Genomic DNA, 15,249 nt, shown 5'->3' with positions numbered 1-15,249 from the left:
TTTTTGGGGGGTGGGGAGGACAGCTTTTGTATTCTTTTCAAACAATTTTATTTGTATTTTATGGATTTCAATTTTTGGTTATTTGGGATGTATATGCCAGTAGAAACAACAACACAGTATTAAAGAAAAGCTCCATTGCAGGCTGTTGAGGAGCCCCTCAACTTTTTGTGGGTGTGTATTGTGATGTGCCATTGATGCAATAATAGTGCCTTAGTCATGGATTTATGCTGGACTGTCCACACATCCAGAAGGGACACGGGTGGCGCTGTGGGTTAAACCACAGAGCCTAGGACTTGCTGATCAGAAGGTCGGCGGTTCGAATCCCCGCAACGGGGTGAGCTCCCATTGCTCGGTCCCTGCTCCTGCCAAGCTAGCAGTTTGAAAGCACGTCAATGTGCAAGTAGATAAATAGGTACCACTCTGGCGGGAAGGTAAACGACGTTTCCGTGCACTGCTCTGGTTTGCCAGAAGTGGCTTAGTAATGCTGGCCACATGATTCGGAAGCTGTACGCCGGCTCCCTTGGCCAATAAAGCGAGATGAACCCCAATAAACCCCGCCACCCCAGAGTCGGCACGATTTGACCTAATAGTCAGGGGTCCCTTTCCCTTTCCCTTTATCCACACATCCACTGTGCTTCAGTAGCTATTCTGCAATATTTCCAGAATGTTTCCCCATTATTGCCATTTGGAAGGGCGCTCTTGGGCTGCAATGAAAGAGAAAACCCCAACAGAACATTTCTGGCATGAAAATTTATGGGATTTCATCAGGAAGCAATTGGACATGGACTGATAAGAAATGAAAAAGTTAGGACCGCTGCAATCTTTTGGAGGCACAAAAGGCCTTGAAACTGGGATTGCATGAGTTCCCAGAGAGCACTATGCTGAGATATAATCACAATTACATAATAAAAGGAATATGTATAAATCCTGGGAGTGTTTGCATTTTGTGTTGGAGTGGGATGATTGCTGCGAGCTCCGACTCTGGGTGAATGTGGGCTGGGGATCATAGTGTGAGAAGTCATTCGTGGAAACAAACAGACAAAGGACTTCAATATAAGGTTAACCCTTTTATTGGTTGCGTTTGCAAAGGCGGACTCTCCGTACCCGTAGATACGAAGAGCCTCGATCAGGCATAAGCGCAGCAGTTTTATCCCTACAGCTGCCGCCCCTCTTCTCAGAGGCTTGGCTTACAATCTACTTATCAGAGTTCAACACATTTCTAATACATTGTCCACTCTACACTAACCACTTAATCTATTATCAGATATGGGCCTACGCCCCTTGGATTTCTTTATCCTGTGTACGCAGCTCATGGGGACTTTCCAAACTGAGTTTGAGGCACACCCTTGCTTGTAATTTTTCCTTTATTTCTTAATCTCACAATCCCCCCTCTTTTTTTATACCTTGCCTCAAACTCACGTAGCTGCTCCCAGTGATTTCTCTCCTCCTCATCTGTTGGTATGGGTTTGTATCTCATTGCCATTAGTTGAGTGGTTACAAGCCGCTGGGCTATTAGGGAGAGTGAGTTGTTAATAGTCTTAACGAAAATGGGCAATACACAGGGGATTAGTACGCATCCAGCGGCTATTAACCCAATTAAAGCTACAATGGCTTGTAATCCAGGTAATTTTGGAAACCATGAGCTGAATAATTCCTTGAAGTTAAGGCCTTCCCATGTTTGTCCCACCACACACGAAACAATTCCTCACAGTTAACTCTTTGGCGATGGTCTCAGCCAGACTTAAAAACATGTTATGGGCTCTTGGGGGTAGGGGTAAGTTGTTTAACTGCTGTATTTCTTCCTCGAAGTTCTCATATACTGAAATGGGCTTTTTGCTAACTTTTGTGGTATGAATTTTTATGATCAGATACCCATAAGGATCCCTTCCGGTTCCATCTATCCCTAAACCAAAATGAATATATTTGGGGCTAGTGGAAGGACGTTCCTTAGCCCATAAACATACAGGGTTGCATTTCCCCGAAATACAGGCTGTTGAAGCCGCCCCCTTGGTGATATTGATCCCCTCTGGGCCCTGATATGGGGGTGTCCCTTCCACCTCACCGGTATACCAATAATTTGTCATCCTAGTGGCCCCTACATTAAAACCGGCAACCTGCTGGGACAGGTACTTATTCTTTTGGAGATAGGATCTCTCCCAGCTTAATGATCCACAGGTGACTCCAGCTTGGTTGTTAGGCCCTTGCCCCTTGGCGATGGCAATGCACGCATCAAAGCAGACATGTATCTTCGCTGTGCCCCTGGTGGAGTTATGGGCTATATATCCCTGCCTAGTTTGTGCTAGGGAAAACATGGACGCTCTCTCGTTTGCTTTGTTCGCTGTTCCCCCTTTATATCCATATACATATATGCTGGATGTAATAGGTCCCACTGCTAGGGGCTCATAACATTCTGTCCTATTTTCTCTAGTTTTGCATCTAAAATATTGGGTCTAATTATGGACACAGGGATCTAATTTTTCCACACATTCTGGAGCAACGTTGTAATACATTAGAGTTCGTGTAATCATAGTCCCAGTCTTAGTAGTCTGGATGCACTGGTCACAATTCTGAATTTCTTTGGCCGTGATACCCCTTAACATGATCAACAGGCCAATTCCCATCACTACTTTCTTTACTCCCTCCTTTGTCATTGTTTCTGTCTTAATTGGTCCACTGCTTGCACCACTGTAGGGGTTCTAGTCAGACTACAATGGACCTCTCCTTCTAAGGTGATTGTACAATATTGGATAATTATGTCCTCTATGAAGATTATGTTACATAACCTTGTACAATGCACGCATAGTACACAACACTCACAATGGGCACAACAACAACATTCATAGAAGCACTTGCAATCACAGAATAGGCACATTGAGGTCAGCGTTTGAGTCCTCTCTGGTTCCTGGTTCCCTGATTGGTAAGCGTCACCTTTAGTGGGTTGTCTGGATCAACAGATACCCTCCAATCTTGCGGAGCTTTCTTGACCCTATGATAGTGAGTCCACCCGTGCTCTCTGGTCCTTACTGCAGATTCGGTGGTAAGCAGTACCTGAAACGGACCTTCCCAAGCAGGTTGTAGCTTCTCCGCCTTCCACGCTTTTATCAGGACCCGGTCACCAGGCTGAAATGTGTGCTGATGTTCCAATAGTGGAGGACGCTGGACCAAAACGCCACGTCTATGAAGAGACAACAAAGACTGGGAGAGTGACCGCAAATATTTTCTTAGGAACAAATCTTTAAATTCTACCAGGGGCTGACCCAGCTGGGCTAGGTATGGTCTTCCCATCACCAATTCGAAGGGGGAGATTCCCAGGTCCTTTCTTGGTGCTATTCGTATTCTTAACAAAGCCAGGGGAAGGTTTTTCGTCCAGGGTAGCCCATTTTCCAAGTATAATTTAGTTAAGTGTTTTTTAATTTCTGCGTTCGCCCTTTCTACTTTCCCACTGCTTTCAGGATGCCATGGTGTGTGGAGGTCCCATTTAATCCCCAGGGCTGCCATCACTTCTTGTAACACTTTCTGGGTAAAGTGTGTGCCTCTATCTGAATCTATGGCCTCGATTATACCAAACCGGGGAACGATATGTTCTAAAACAGCCTTCGTAACCACTTGCGCCGTCGCCTTCCTGCTAGGAAAAGCCTCTATCCACCCCGTAAGATGATCCTTAAACACCAATAAATATTTCTGCCCCCCCCCCTTTCGGGTAGTTCAGTGAAATCTACCTGCATTCTTTGGAAAGGCCATACTGCTAACGGCCTCCCTCCTCTCTCAGTTGTTTTGGCCCTGGTCTTGTTTACTTTTTGACATATCAAACATTTCCAGGCTATGGCATGTGCCATAGGCCACATGTCCTTACTCCAATATAGGGGTTTTACCATATTGATCATTGCTTCCGTCCCGAAGTGCCCACCCTCATGCACCTTTTCTAAGATCCCCATCATTATAGCTTTTGGTATCACCACTTGCCCTGCTGGGGTTTCCCATCCATTATCCCTCTGTTCCCATTCCTCCTTCTTCATGTAATCAATTTCTTGGGGGGGGGGGTAAAAACCAGGTTTTCTGTGTCCGCCTTGGTCAAGACAGGTACTTTCAAACTATATTGTTGAACCAGTGCGGCTCTAGGGATGCCCTTGGCGGCTTCCTTCGCTCTCAAATCAGCCCACCTGTTTCCTACTTCTTCGGGACTCGTTCCTTTGGTGTGGGCTGAAATATGAACCACTGCCACCTTTTCTGGTCCAGTAAGGGCATTCAATAGCCTTTCTAGCAATGCCATGTGCTCTATTTGTTTTCCATCCGCCTTAATATATCCCCGGTCCCGCCAAGTTCTACCAAAAGTATGTACCACCCCCCCATGCGTAGCAGGAGTCTGTCCATATGGTTACCTCTAAGCCCCTTGCCAACTCGAGAGCCCGTGTCAGGGCCATGATTTCGCATTTCTGAGCCGACCAGGTTGCCGGCAAAGCTCCGCTTTCGAGAATTTCCCCATCTTCTTTAACTATAGCGTATCCTGACTTTCTCCTCCCTTCTTCAACATAACTAGAACCATCAGTGTACCATCTTTCTCCTTCCACCAGGGGCACTTCTGACAAATCTTCCCAGACTTTTGACATTAATTGTATAGTGCTCATACAGTCATGTTCATCCGGCTCCCACTCTTTTCTTTCCCCGATCAGAAACTCAGCTGGATTTAAATTTCGGTCGGTTCCCAGAGTAATATTGGGGCTTGTCCTCAAAATAGTTTCATATTTTACTAAGCGACCGTCCGTCATCCAGGTGGAGGCTGCCCCCGTCATCACAGTAGATATTTGATGTGGGCTATGAACTATTAGGGCCCCTCCAAAAGTCAGTTTTCTACTCTCAACCACCAATACAGCCGCTGCTGCCACCGCCTGGATGCAGGTGGGCCATGCCCGTACTACTGGTTCCAAGGTTTTACTAAGATATGCAACTGGCTGATATCGCCCCCCTCTCTTTTGGGCCAAGACCCCTACAGCAATCTGGGAACCGATCGTTACATACAAGTGGAATGGTTGCTGAAGATTGGGCAGTGCTAAGACCGGGGCCCCGATCAGTGTCCTTTTTATTTCTTCCCATTTTAATCCATCCTCCTGTTCCTCTTATTTTCTATAAGGTACTTTTTCAATTGTGTCATCCAATACCTTCCAGTCTCCCCCTCAGGGTTCCAGTTGTACATTTTGTCCGACCCTATGGGGTATTTTGGCCAAATCACCCTACAGAAGTTAATCATAGTCACTTTTGACAAACCAACTGTATATTGTCTCATATAATCCTCATTCCATTGTATTAATACTTGCCCTAATGGACTATTAGGGTCTATAGGACCCTTCACATTTATCTCCTTCTGTCTCTTACTCTGACCCTTACCCATGGTTTACAATGTCTCCAACTTCACTCTTTATCACAATCACACGGAATCGCCTGGCCGCTTCCCTCGCGGGATAGACGGAACCGCAAGCTAATCCTCTCGTCAGGGCAGAGCCCTGATCCACACTCACGCGTCCGTATGGAACCTCTCTTTCACTCAAGAGACGAGTCTCTCACCCCCGCCCCGTAACACAGTTTACAAAAATTCTCACGTCTACTCACCCAATACAGTCCAGCGCCGCTTCTCGCGACTAGTGAACAGGCGGGCGTCCCCGCTGGGCTCTCGCGGTCCCTGACCGCTGATAATCGAGACTGTCTCTCCCACCTATATTGAGTCCTGTCTTAGCCCCTGTGGATCGCTATGAACGAATCCCGGCCCCGAGCCACTCCGAAAGGACAGAGGGGCGCCTGCCCGAGGTCCAAGTATCGCTCGAGCCACCCGTCAAGGGCCCCACGTTGGGCGCCAGAATTGTGAGAAGTCGTTCGTGGAAACAAACAGACAAAGGACTTCAATATAAGGTTAACCCTTTTATTGGTCGCGTTTGCAAAGGCGGACTCTCCGTACCCGTAGATACGAAGAGCCTCGATCAGGCATAAGCGCAGCAGTTTTATCCCTACAGCTGCCGCCCCTCTTCTCAGAGGCTTGGCTTACAATCTACTTATCAGAGTTCAACACATTTCTAATACATTGTCCACTCTACACTAACCACTTCATCTATTATCAGATATGGTCCTACGCCCCTTGGATTTCTTTATCCTGTGTACGCAGCTCATGGGGACTTTCCAAACTGAGTTTGAGGCACACCCTTGCTTGTAATTTTTCCTTTATTTCTTAATCTCACAATAGTAAGAAAAAGAAAAACACATTCTACCCACTATTTTAATATATTCGAAGCTGGCACCCATCTGTCTTGGGAGACAATGGAGGAGTGAGCCTTTGCCACTTAAGTCAAGCTCATGAGGTTACAGTGCCTGCTGTGCCTGTAGAGACCAATACAGTGGTACCTCGGGTTAAGAACTTAATTCGTTCCGGAGGTCCGTTCTTAACCTGAAACTGTTCTTAACCTGAGGTACCACTTTAGCTAATGGGGCCTCCTGCTGCCGCCGCTCCGCAATTTCTGTTCTCATCCTGAAGTAAAGTTCTTAAACCAAGGTACTATTTCTGGGTTAGCGGAGTCTGTAACCTGAAGCGTCTGTAACCTGAAGCGTAACCCGAGGTACCACTGTACAGGAAGGGAGAAGGGATGAACTACCACGGGAGAATCCCGCCAGCGTTGCTGGCTTCCCCTTGCTGCAAGCGGCCTCTCCGGAGCGCGCTCCTCCCGGGGACTCGGCCGGCCACCCTCCGCCTAGGCGGGCTGCAGCCCCGGCGCCCGGGAGTCCCAGCTCTCCATCTCCATAGACGCTACTGACCGGATCTCGCCGCGGCTGCTCCAGGAAGCTCTGCCCACCGCCGCCGATGCGCCCAGCGGATACGGGAAGAGCGGAGCCTCGGCTAGGCGCCGGAGCAGAGCCGCCTGGCGGTGGGACGCGCGCACGGGAAGGTGCCGGAGAAACCTTGCATTGTACGGCTGCCTGCGCCTGGGAGAGCAAGCGGGAGATCGGCAGCAGCGGAGCGGCAGCAAAGTGTTGCAGTGCAGGGAGGGTGCCGCTGCTCAGGGTTGCACTCAGCCAGCCATACCCTTTTCTCAAGATACTCCATTGCATACCCCTTTCCCCCCAGTTTCCTGTTTCCGTCCCACTCCGCACAGCCAATCTGCTTTCTGAATATCCTCCTGTTATTATGGGCACCTGCAACAAGATGTTGCAGCGTGAAACGATCCCCGTTCAGCAGGCCACTGCATTTCATTCCCGCCCCACTGGGTTTGTCCTCCCTCCACAATCGTCACCATTCTGTGACTACTTGTCCTCCCTGCCCCAAACTTTTTTTAAAAAAGCCCGGTGTTTCAATTACTCAGTTTGTGGGGCACTGCAAAACGCGAGGTTTTCACTGTACAACTTTGGCACAGATTTGGAGGGGGCCCCAAACTTTGTGAGCCTGCTCCTGTTATGGGAACCAGCCAGCTATACCCTTTTCCAAGATACCCCAGCCAGCCATACCCTTTTCTCAAGATACTCCATTGCACACACCCTCTCCCCAGTTTTCTGTTTCCTGCCCACCCCGCACAGTCAGTCTGCTTTCTGTTCATGCTCCTTCTATTATGGGCACCTGCAACAAAATGTTGCAGCGTGAAATGATCCCCATTCACCAGGCCACTGCATTTCATTCCCGCCCCACTGGGTTTCTGTAGTCCCCCCACATTCCACAATAGTCACCATTCTGTGACTACTTGCCCTCCCCAACCCACACCTTTTTAAAAAAAGGAATATATATTGTTACTTGTCAGTTTGTGGGTGATGCAAAATGCTGGGTTTTCGCTGCAAAACTAGTCGTTGCTGGTTTGAAGTGACCTGGACACTGTTGGATTTTGGGGTGTTAACTATGAACCCCGTGTTTCAATTATTGGGAATGGTCTCCGAGACCATATACTTCTTCTTTTTTGCCGGTCACTTGTAGCTGAGTAAGATTGTCTTCCATAAACACAGTTCGTAAGTGACTGTGGAGGCCAATTCTGGATCCACACGTCCTTCCACAGTGGGGACATTGGTTTCCAGGCAGGAGTTGATCACTTTGTGGATTTGCCAAGCGTGCCTTCCTCTTAGCACCTTTCTCCTTTGCGTCCTGAGTTTGAGTGTCTTCAAAGCCCATAACACCTTTGGTAAAGGCTGTTCTCCAACTGGAGTGCTCACAGGCAAGTGCTTCCCAATTGTCAGTCTTTATACTACATTTTAAAAAATTTGCCTTGAAACAGTCTTTAAACCTCTTTTGTTGACCACCAGCATTATGCTTTCCATTTTTAAGTTCGGAATAGAGTAGTTGCTTTGGAAGACAGGCATACGCAGAACATGACCATTCCAACAAAGTTGGTGTTGAAGAATCATTGTTTCAACACTGGTTACCTTTCTTCTTCCATTACACTGGTATTAGTTTGCCTGTCTTCCCAAGTGATGTGTAATTTTTTTCCGGAGACACCATTGATGGAATCTTTCAAGGAGCTGGAGATGGCGTTTATAAGTGATCCATGTTTCACAAGCATACAGCAAGGTTGGTAGGACAATAGCTTTGTAAACAAGCATTTTGGTTTCCTGTGAATGTCCTGGTCCTCAAACACTCTGCACTTCAATCGGGAGAAAGCTGTACTTGCAGAGCTCCGACGATGCTGGATTTTGGCATCAATGTTGGCTCTTGTGGAAAGATAACTGCCCAGGTAGGAGAAGTGATTAACATTTTCCAACGTTACACCATTGAGTTGGATTTGTGGTGCTTCAGAGGGGTTATTTTGTACTTGTTGGTGCAGCACTTTGGGTTTTTGTTGAGCGATAGGCCAAGCTTTTTGTAAGCTTCTGTGAAGATATTTAGGATGGTTTGGAGGTCATCCTCTCAGTGTGCACACACTACGTTGTCATCAGCATACTGAAGCTCTAGGACGGAAGTTACAGTAACCTTGCTCTTTGCTTTCAGCCTACTCATATTAAAGAGCTTTCCATCTGTTCAATATATGATTTCCACTCTGGTGGAGAGTTTCCCTTCGACAAAGTGTAGGATCATGGCAATGAAAATAATGAATAGAATGTTCCAGGCACATGATTTTGAGGGGGTGAGAGCCAGGCGCCCCCTTGCAGGGATCCCACCCTGCCTGGTGCCAGGGGTCTTGCCCCCACACCCCTGGCCCCCTCATGGAATGGCAGTGTTGGGGGGAGCACTAGCCAAGGGCTGCATCAGAAACCTGATATGGAAAAAAGGTGGGGTAAGTTAAAAGCATCTTGGTTAGATGATCCTTGGAATCCCTTCCAACACTACAATTCTATGATTCTATGAGAAGCAAAGACCAGTGCAATAAGTATGACAATACTGCCAAGGTTTTTGGTTTTGTTTCTTACTCTTCCTCTCTTGGTTGACTTGAGGGAATTGAAAAGCTGACAGAAAAGTATGGATAATTTTATTTGGCACAGTAAGTTTCCCAGAGTGGATAATGTTACTATGCAAACTGTCCCACAGAAGAGAGGATTGGCAGCACCTGATTTAGCTAAGTAGTGTGAAGCTTCTTAGCTACCGTATTTTTCGCCCCATAAGGCACACCGACTCATAGGACGCACCTAGGTTTTTTTTGGGGGGGGGAATAAAGAAAAAAATATTTATTCCCCCCCCCAGGTGCGGGGCTGGGGCGGGGGAAGCCTGAAATTCCCCCGACCCCAGCCCCCAGAACAGGCAGCTCTCCACAAGCCTTGGGAGACCGGCACAACTTCTCGCCAGGCTCCCACGCCTTGCGGATATCTGCCTGAAACCCAAACCAGGTCGGGCAACAGCGGAATGGCGGCGCTTCTCCCCACCTCCAGCCTCCAAAGCAGGTCGGGGAATAGCGGAATGGCAGCGCTCCGCCTCCCCGCTGTCCCCCGAGCTTGTGGGGCTGGCGATGGGGAGAAGTGCGCTCCAAAGCAGGTCTCCGCAAGCGATGGGAGAGCTGCGCGACTTCGCACAGCTCTCCCACGTCTTGCAGAGAGCCGCGCGAAGCCCAAAGCCTGGGGGCGCTGAGCTCAGCACGCCCCAGGCTTCGGGGTGCAGGCAGTTCCCCGCAAGCCGTGGGAGAGCTGCGCAAAGTCGCGCAGCTCTCCCACGGCTTGCAGACAGCTTCCTGAAGCCTGGAGAGCGAAAGGGGTCGGTGCGCACTGACCCCTCTCACTCTCCAGGCTTCAGCGAAAGCCTGCATTCACCCCATAGGATGCACACACATTTCCTCTTCATTTTTGGAGGGGAAAAAGTGCGTCCTATAGGGCGAAAAATACGGTAACTTTGTTAAAGTTATCTCAGAAAACAGAACTCTTTCAGCTGGAAGAGTTATCCATAAATTCCCCACTGGCCAAGATACTAGGGATACCTAGGAAAGACAGAGGAGACCTCATGAATTTTCATCAGAACATTTAAAATAAAAAAGAACTTAAGATTGGAAAACAATGGAAAGAAACCAGAATTGTTAGATGCATCCATACCTATCCAAAACTTTGGCATATGCTAGGCAGATTCACCCCAGAGGGCATCCATTACAGGGCCTGTGGTAGGCAGTGAATTCCATTCTGAGTTTCCTCTTTTCCCTTCTAGGATGTTAGATGAACTTTGCAGAGGTAAGGGGATCCTGCTCATCTCCATTAATATCACTCCCTGAAACTTCACAGGTAAACTGGGAAAGAATATAATATGAAGATTATAAAGTGGAATAGAAATAATAATGATAATACTTCACAGTATCTAGATTTGCCACACCATCAGCAAACTCTGTGATGGCTGCCCCACTCAGTCCCACACAGACACTTGTCCCATGGAGGGCATCGAGGGCATCGATTGGAAGCGTAGTTCTGTAAAAGCGATTCTTAGTACGACAAGTGGGAGCTTTGTCAGGTATCTGGCTCGGGCACGCTCCATTTTGATAAGTGGGAACCATGGTGAGCTCTTGGTAAAAGCAATCATGGTTAGATCGCTTTCTGCATCGGACCTAAAGAGACAGTCTCTTAAGTGCCTCTTATCCACCTTTGTGGTCACCTGAAGATCTTGTTATTGATATTGGGACAAGGGGCATTGGATGCCAGCCTTCCAGCATTTGGTTTGTTCCCGTTCTGTGTAAGACATAGTGGGGAATCTCTCCTCCGAAAGAGATTGAAGTCTTTTCACATAATTTAGGCACAGGGAATCAATTCTAGTCTGTATTGCTGTTACGTCAGCTTCAGCACGAAGAAGAGCAGCTGGGGTCCCGTTGGGGAGCGAGAGCCCTTTCCTGAGGAATTTGTTCTGCATTATTTCTGAGGCTTTGTTAGCCTTTAGGTCCATTCCCCATATCGCTACTCCATGGAGCATCTGGGAAACCACTTTGCTGGCAAAGATTTTCAGCACAGTTTCTTCTAGTAACTGGCCACCCACCGTAAAATAGAATTCCATTAATGCCCCACAAGCTTTCTGCGCTTTGAGTTTCGTAGCCTCAATGTGCCCCTTCCATGATAGCGTCTCAGTGAAGAGAACTCCCAGATATCGGAAGGAGCGTGTTTGCTCCAGATTCTGCTGGTCCATTTTCCATTTGAATCTGGGGCTACGCTTCCCAAAGACCATAAATTTTGGTCTTGGGGTAATTCACGAGGAGGTCTTCCCACTTGAATACATGCTAAATGCTGTAAGCAGATTGTTAAGACCTAATCAGGAAAGTGATAGGAGACCACATCATTGGCATATAGCAGACAAGATATTTTCCTATTGGTAATTGATGGGGCAGGGGATTGCGCCAGTGCTAGATGTGGCACCATATCATTTTGTACAAGTTGAAGAGTGTAGGAGCCAATATGCAGCCTTGTTTCACGCCATTCTACCCACTGTTTTAATATATTCAAAGCTGGCATCCATCTTTCTTGGGAGGCAATGGAGGAGTGCGTCTTTGGGTGAGGTCAAGCTTGTTGGAAGATTGCAGTGCCTGCTGTGTCTGTAGAGACTGATGCAGGAGAGACATGTTTTGTGTCAGCTGGGGCAGATGAAGGCGTCTAGTTGTGCTGCTGCAGATGAACCAGGGCATTTCATCTCTCTATGCTCCTCCTAGCAGTCATTCCCCCTCTGGCTGCTGCTGTGAATACATGACCTGTCTGTCTCTAGGCACTGCAATCACCTGCAAGGGGTTCCAAAATGCCGGGTTGATGTTGTCAACCTTCGTGTCATGTTTGCAGACATCTTTGAAATGCAGAGTTGGTCCGCCAGTGGGCCTGGTGCCTGAAGCCAGCTCCCTGCCAGATGAGATCCCAGAGCAGAGCAGGGGATTCATATTTCCAGGCCAGGAAGAGAGAGCGGTCTCTGCTAAGCACTTCTTTCTTGAAGCAAAGACTGCTCCCCAATAATGACAGTGATTTGCATTCTATTATTCATTCATAAAAGAATTACACCTGCTAAGGACAACATGCTACCACAGTAAACAGGCATGGAAAGAATGCAAATCAGTTGAGGCTGCTCAAGACATCGCTAAGCAGCTGTGCAGGCCTGCCAGGATAAAAACAGCAACAGCCAAGCACATCAGCCCTGAGATGGCGAGTCATTTGCACACAGGGAAACACCCACAGACTGAGAAAGTGAAAGTCAGCTGTGCCTTCACTGTGAGGCAGCAGCCATGGCTGGTTCTGGGGGTTCCGTCCAGGATCTCTGTGCTGAAGCCACTTGTCCCATCTTCCTGGATTACTTCAAGGATCCAGTGACCACTGTGTGCGTGCATGATTTCTGCCGAGGCTGCTTGACCTAGTATTTGGGGGGCGGGGGGGTATAGCCTTCCTGCTTCCTGTCCAGCCTTGCAATCAGGATTCAGACCCCATCATGGGACTGAAACAGCACTGTCCGATGATTAACAGCAGGCTAGGGAAAGCAGTTTCTCCTGTGCTGTGTAGGCATGGCTCAAAGCAGTTTCTAGTTTGCCCCTCTGCTTTCCCTGGGAAAACCCACTGAATTAGGAATAAATGTCAATCCTCAGAAAAACAAATGGATCTTTTCCCCAATTCAGCTGCAAACAGCAAGCAGAGGTGGGTGTGACCCCCAAGTGGGTTCCTGGGGTCAGGTCTGCCCTAAAGTGCTTCCCTGATGGCACTATGGATAGAAGGAGGGGAAGAGCCAGGGGTCCAAAGCAGGAAGTAAAAAAAGAATTCTTTTTCTGCATCCTGAAGAAAATGGGTGTGGAGGAACATTCAGACAAAGTTCAAAGCTATCACTTATTAACCAATCAATGCCACATTTATGATAGCTGATAAAAAGACCTGTTTGGTGGGAGGGGGCGGGAATGGCTTTGTCTTATACAATTATGAATATATGCCAAAGGCCTGTTTTTTCTTATTCTTTTTGAAAAAGAGCTGTTCATGTTTGGGGTGAGATGAAGTGGTGAGCAAATGGGTGTTCTGTTAGGAGGAGAGAAGATGGAGGGAGAGAAGGAAGCTGAGCTCTGCCAGCAGAAGAAAAGAACAGTTGCTGGTTGTCGTCACAGCTGTACAAAGTGCACACGTTTTGCCCCTCCCTAAAGAAAGAGCGAGGAGACAGGAGCAGGAACAGCCGGGAAGAAGGAAAGGCAACCCCATAACTTCTTCTTGATCAAGTACACCATCTCCCTGCCCACAAGAGAAGCTAGTCTAGGGGTGAGTATCTGACAACCAAACCCCACTGCATGTTCCCAGGCTGCCCTTGGCCCAAGCAGGTCTATTTTCATTCAATTCCCAATGCGTATAGAAGAGCCTTTTAACCGTTCCTCTTCCTTGCCTTCCCCCACCATTCAGATGAAGGTCGGTCACCTATGGGAATGCTGTTAGCTCTTGGAGAGGAGCTCCCATGGGTGTCAATGGAGGTCTTGGCTGGGCACCCAAAGGAGGGCTTGGAGCCCTGCAATGGCTTCTGTCCTTGTCTGTCACCTTGGTGCCATTCCTGGGCCACTCTTGATGCAGTGCCAGTAGAGTGGACCTGCACATGAATGTGAGATTGTGTCCCACTCAGTAACTGAGGGACCTCTCCATATTTCATGGAGCTCCATTATTCTTTCTGCTGAATAGTGAATACATGAAGCAGGCAAACATTTCTGAAAAGGTGACCTGTTTTGCTTTAACTTGGCAATTTTAAGGTGGAAGGTTTGTGGGGATGATAAGTTCAATTCTTCAGCAGAGCACATTTTCATTTGACAGACTGCCTTGTTTTCATAGTTATTTTAACTGCTCAACGTGTTTCATCATTTTTTACTTTGTAATGGCTTTGGCTACAGATTTTTTATTTATTTAACAAAATACTGCCTCATTGTAGAAGAACCTCAAAGGAGTTTATGAAAAAGATAAAACCAATTAAATTATCCCTTAAAAATTAAAACTATAATTTAAAACATACAAAAAGTTAAAACCGCAGTAGGCTAGACTAAAACAAATGAAAAGCCATAGAAACTTTCTAATCATCTGGGTTGTCTTGTCTAAAGAAGGCACTGAAAAGAAGACTCTGGTCAATAGGAAGGGAGTTCCAATGTTTTGGTGCCACCACACTAAATGATTGAGTTCTGACAGATGTAGGGCAGGTATTATGTGGCACCAGTAAAAGTGCCAATTCCTCCAATCGAAGCAGTCAAGTGGGCACATTTGGGGTAAGGTGGTCTTGTAGGTAAATGATGAATGAGTGTGCAAACTGATTTTTCGTTTGGGTTTTACAGTTGAGTTTCAGGCAGTGGGACTGTTATATGGGAATTAGGGATTGACGTTTACAGCCCATCTCTCCATCAAGGGAGCCAGGATCCCTTAAGTCCATTATCAGTCAAAGAAGAATGAGTGGAGGGAGGAACCAGTGGAGGAAAGCAAATAAAATATTTGATGTCTGTTGCAACAGAGTTCCCCCTTCCCGTCCCCACCTTGCAAGGAAGTGAGGGGACCCAGAACAAAACTTTTAAAGATTTTAGAAATTGTACAGCCCTTAACCAAGGACCACCAAAAGTCATCATACAGGTACAGTGGTACCTCGGGTTACAGACACTTCAGGTTACAGACTCCGCCAACCCAGAAATAGTACCTCGGGTTAAGAACTTTGCTTCAGGATGAGAACAGAAATCGTGCAGTGGCAGCGGGAGGCCCCATTAGCTAAAGCGGTACCTTAGGTTAAGAAGAGTTTCAGGTTAAGAACGGACCTCCAGAACAAATTAAGTTCTTAACCCCAGGTACTACTGTACCAAGCATTTTGCGTGTGTTCAATTGACACGTGACCGTGCACACAGTGTTCTGGGCCCAGAATGGGGACAGATT

The 15,249-nt window shown here is 47.5% G+C and overlaps 1 protein-coding gene across 1 annotated transcript in view; it reads left to right on the top strand.

The window, feature by feature from the left end:
* LOC309364519 (uncharacterized protein) overlaps nt 1-15,249 on the top strand; it is a 110,062-nt gene that overhangs the window by 38,937 nt on the left and 55,876 nt on the right. The gene's annotated exons all lie outside the window — the stretch shown is intronic.

Source organism: Podarcis melisellensis, assembly GCF_964234715.1.
Source record: "Podarcis melisellensis genome assembly, chromosome: 2".
Classification (NCBI taxonomy): domain Eukaryota; kingdom Metazoa; phylum Chordata; class Lepidosauria; order Squamata; family Lacertidae; genus Podarcis; species Podarcis melisellensis.
The sequence above is the reverse complement of the archived record's forward strand: the minus strand, read 5'-3'. Positions and strand labels throughout refer to the sequence as shown.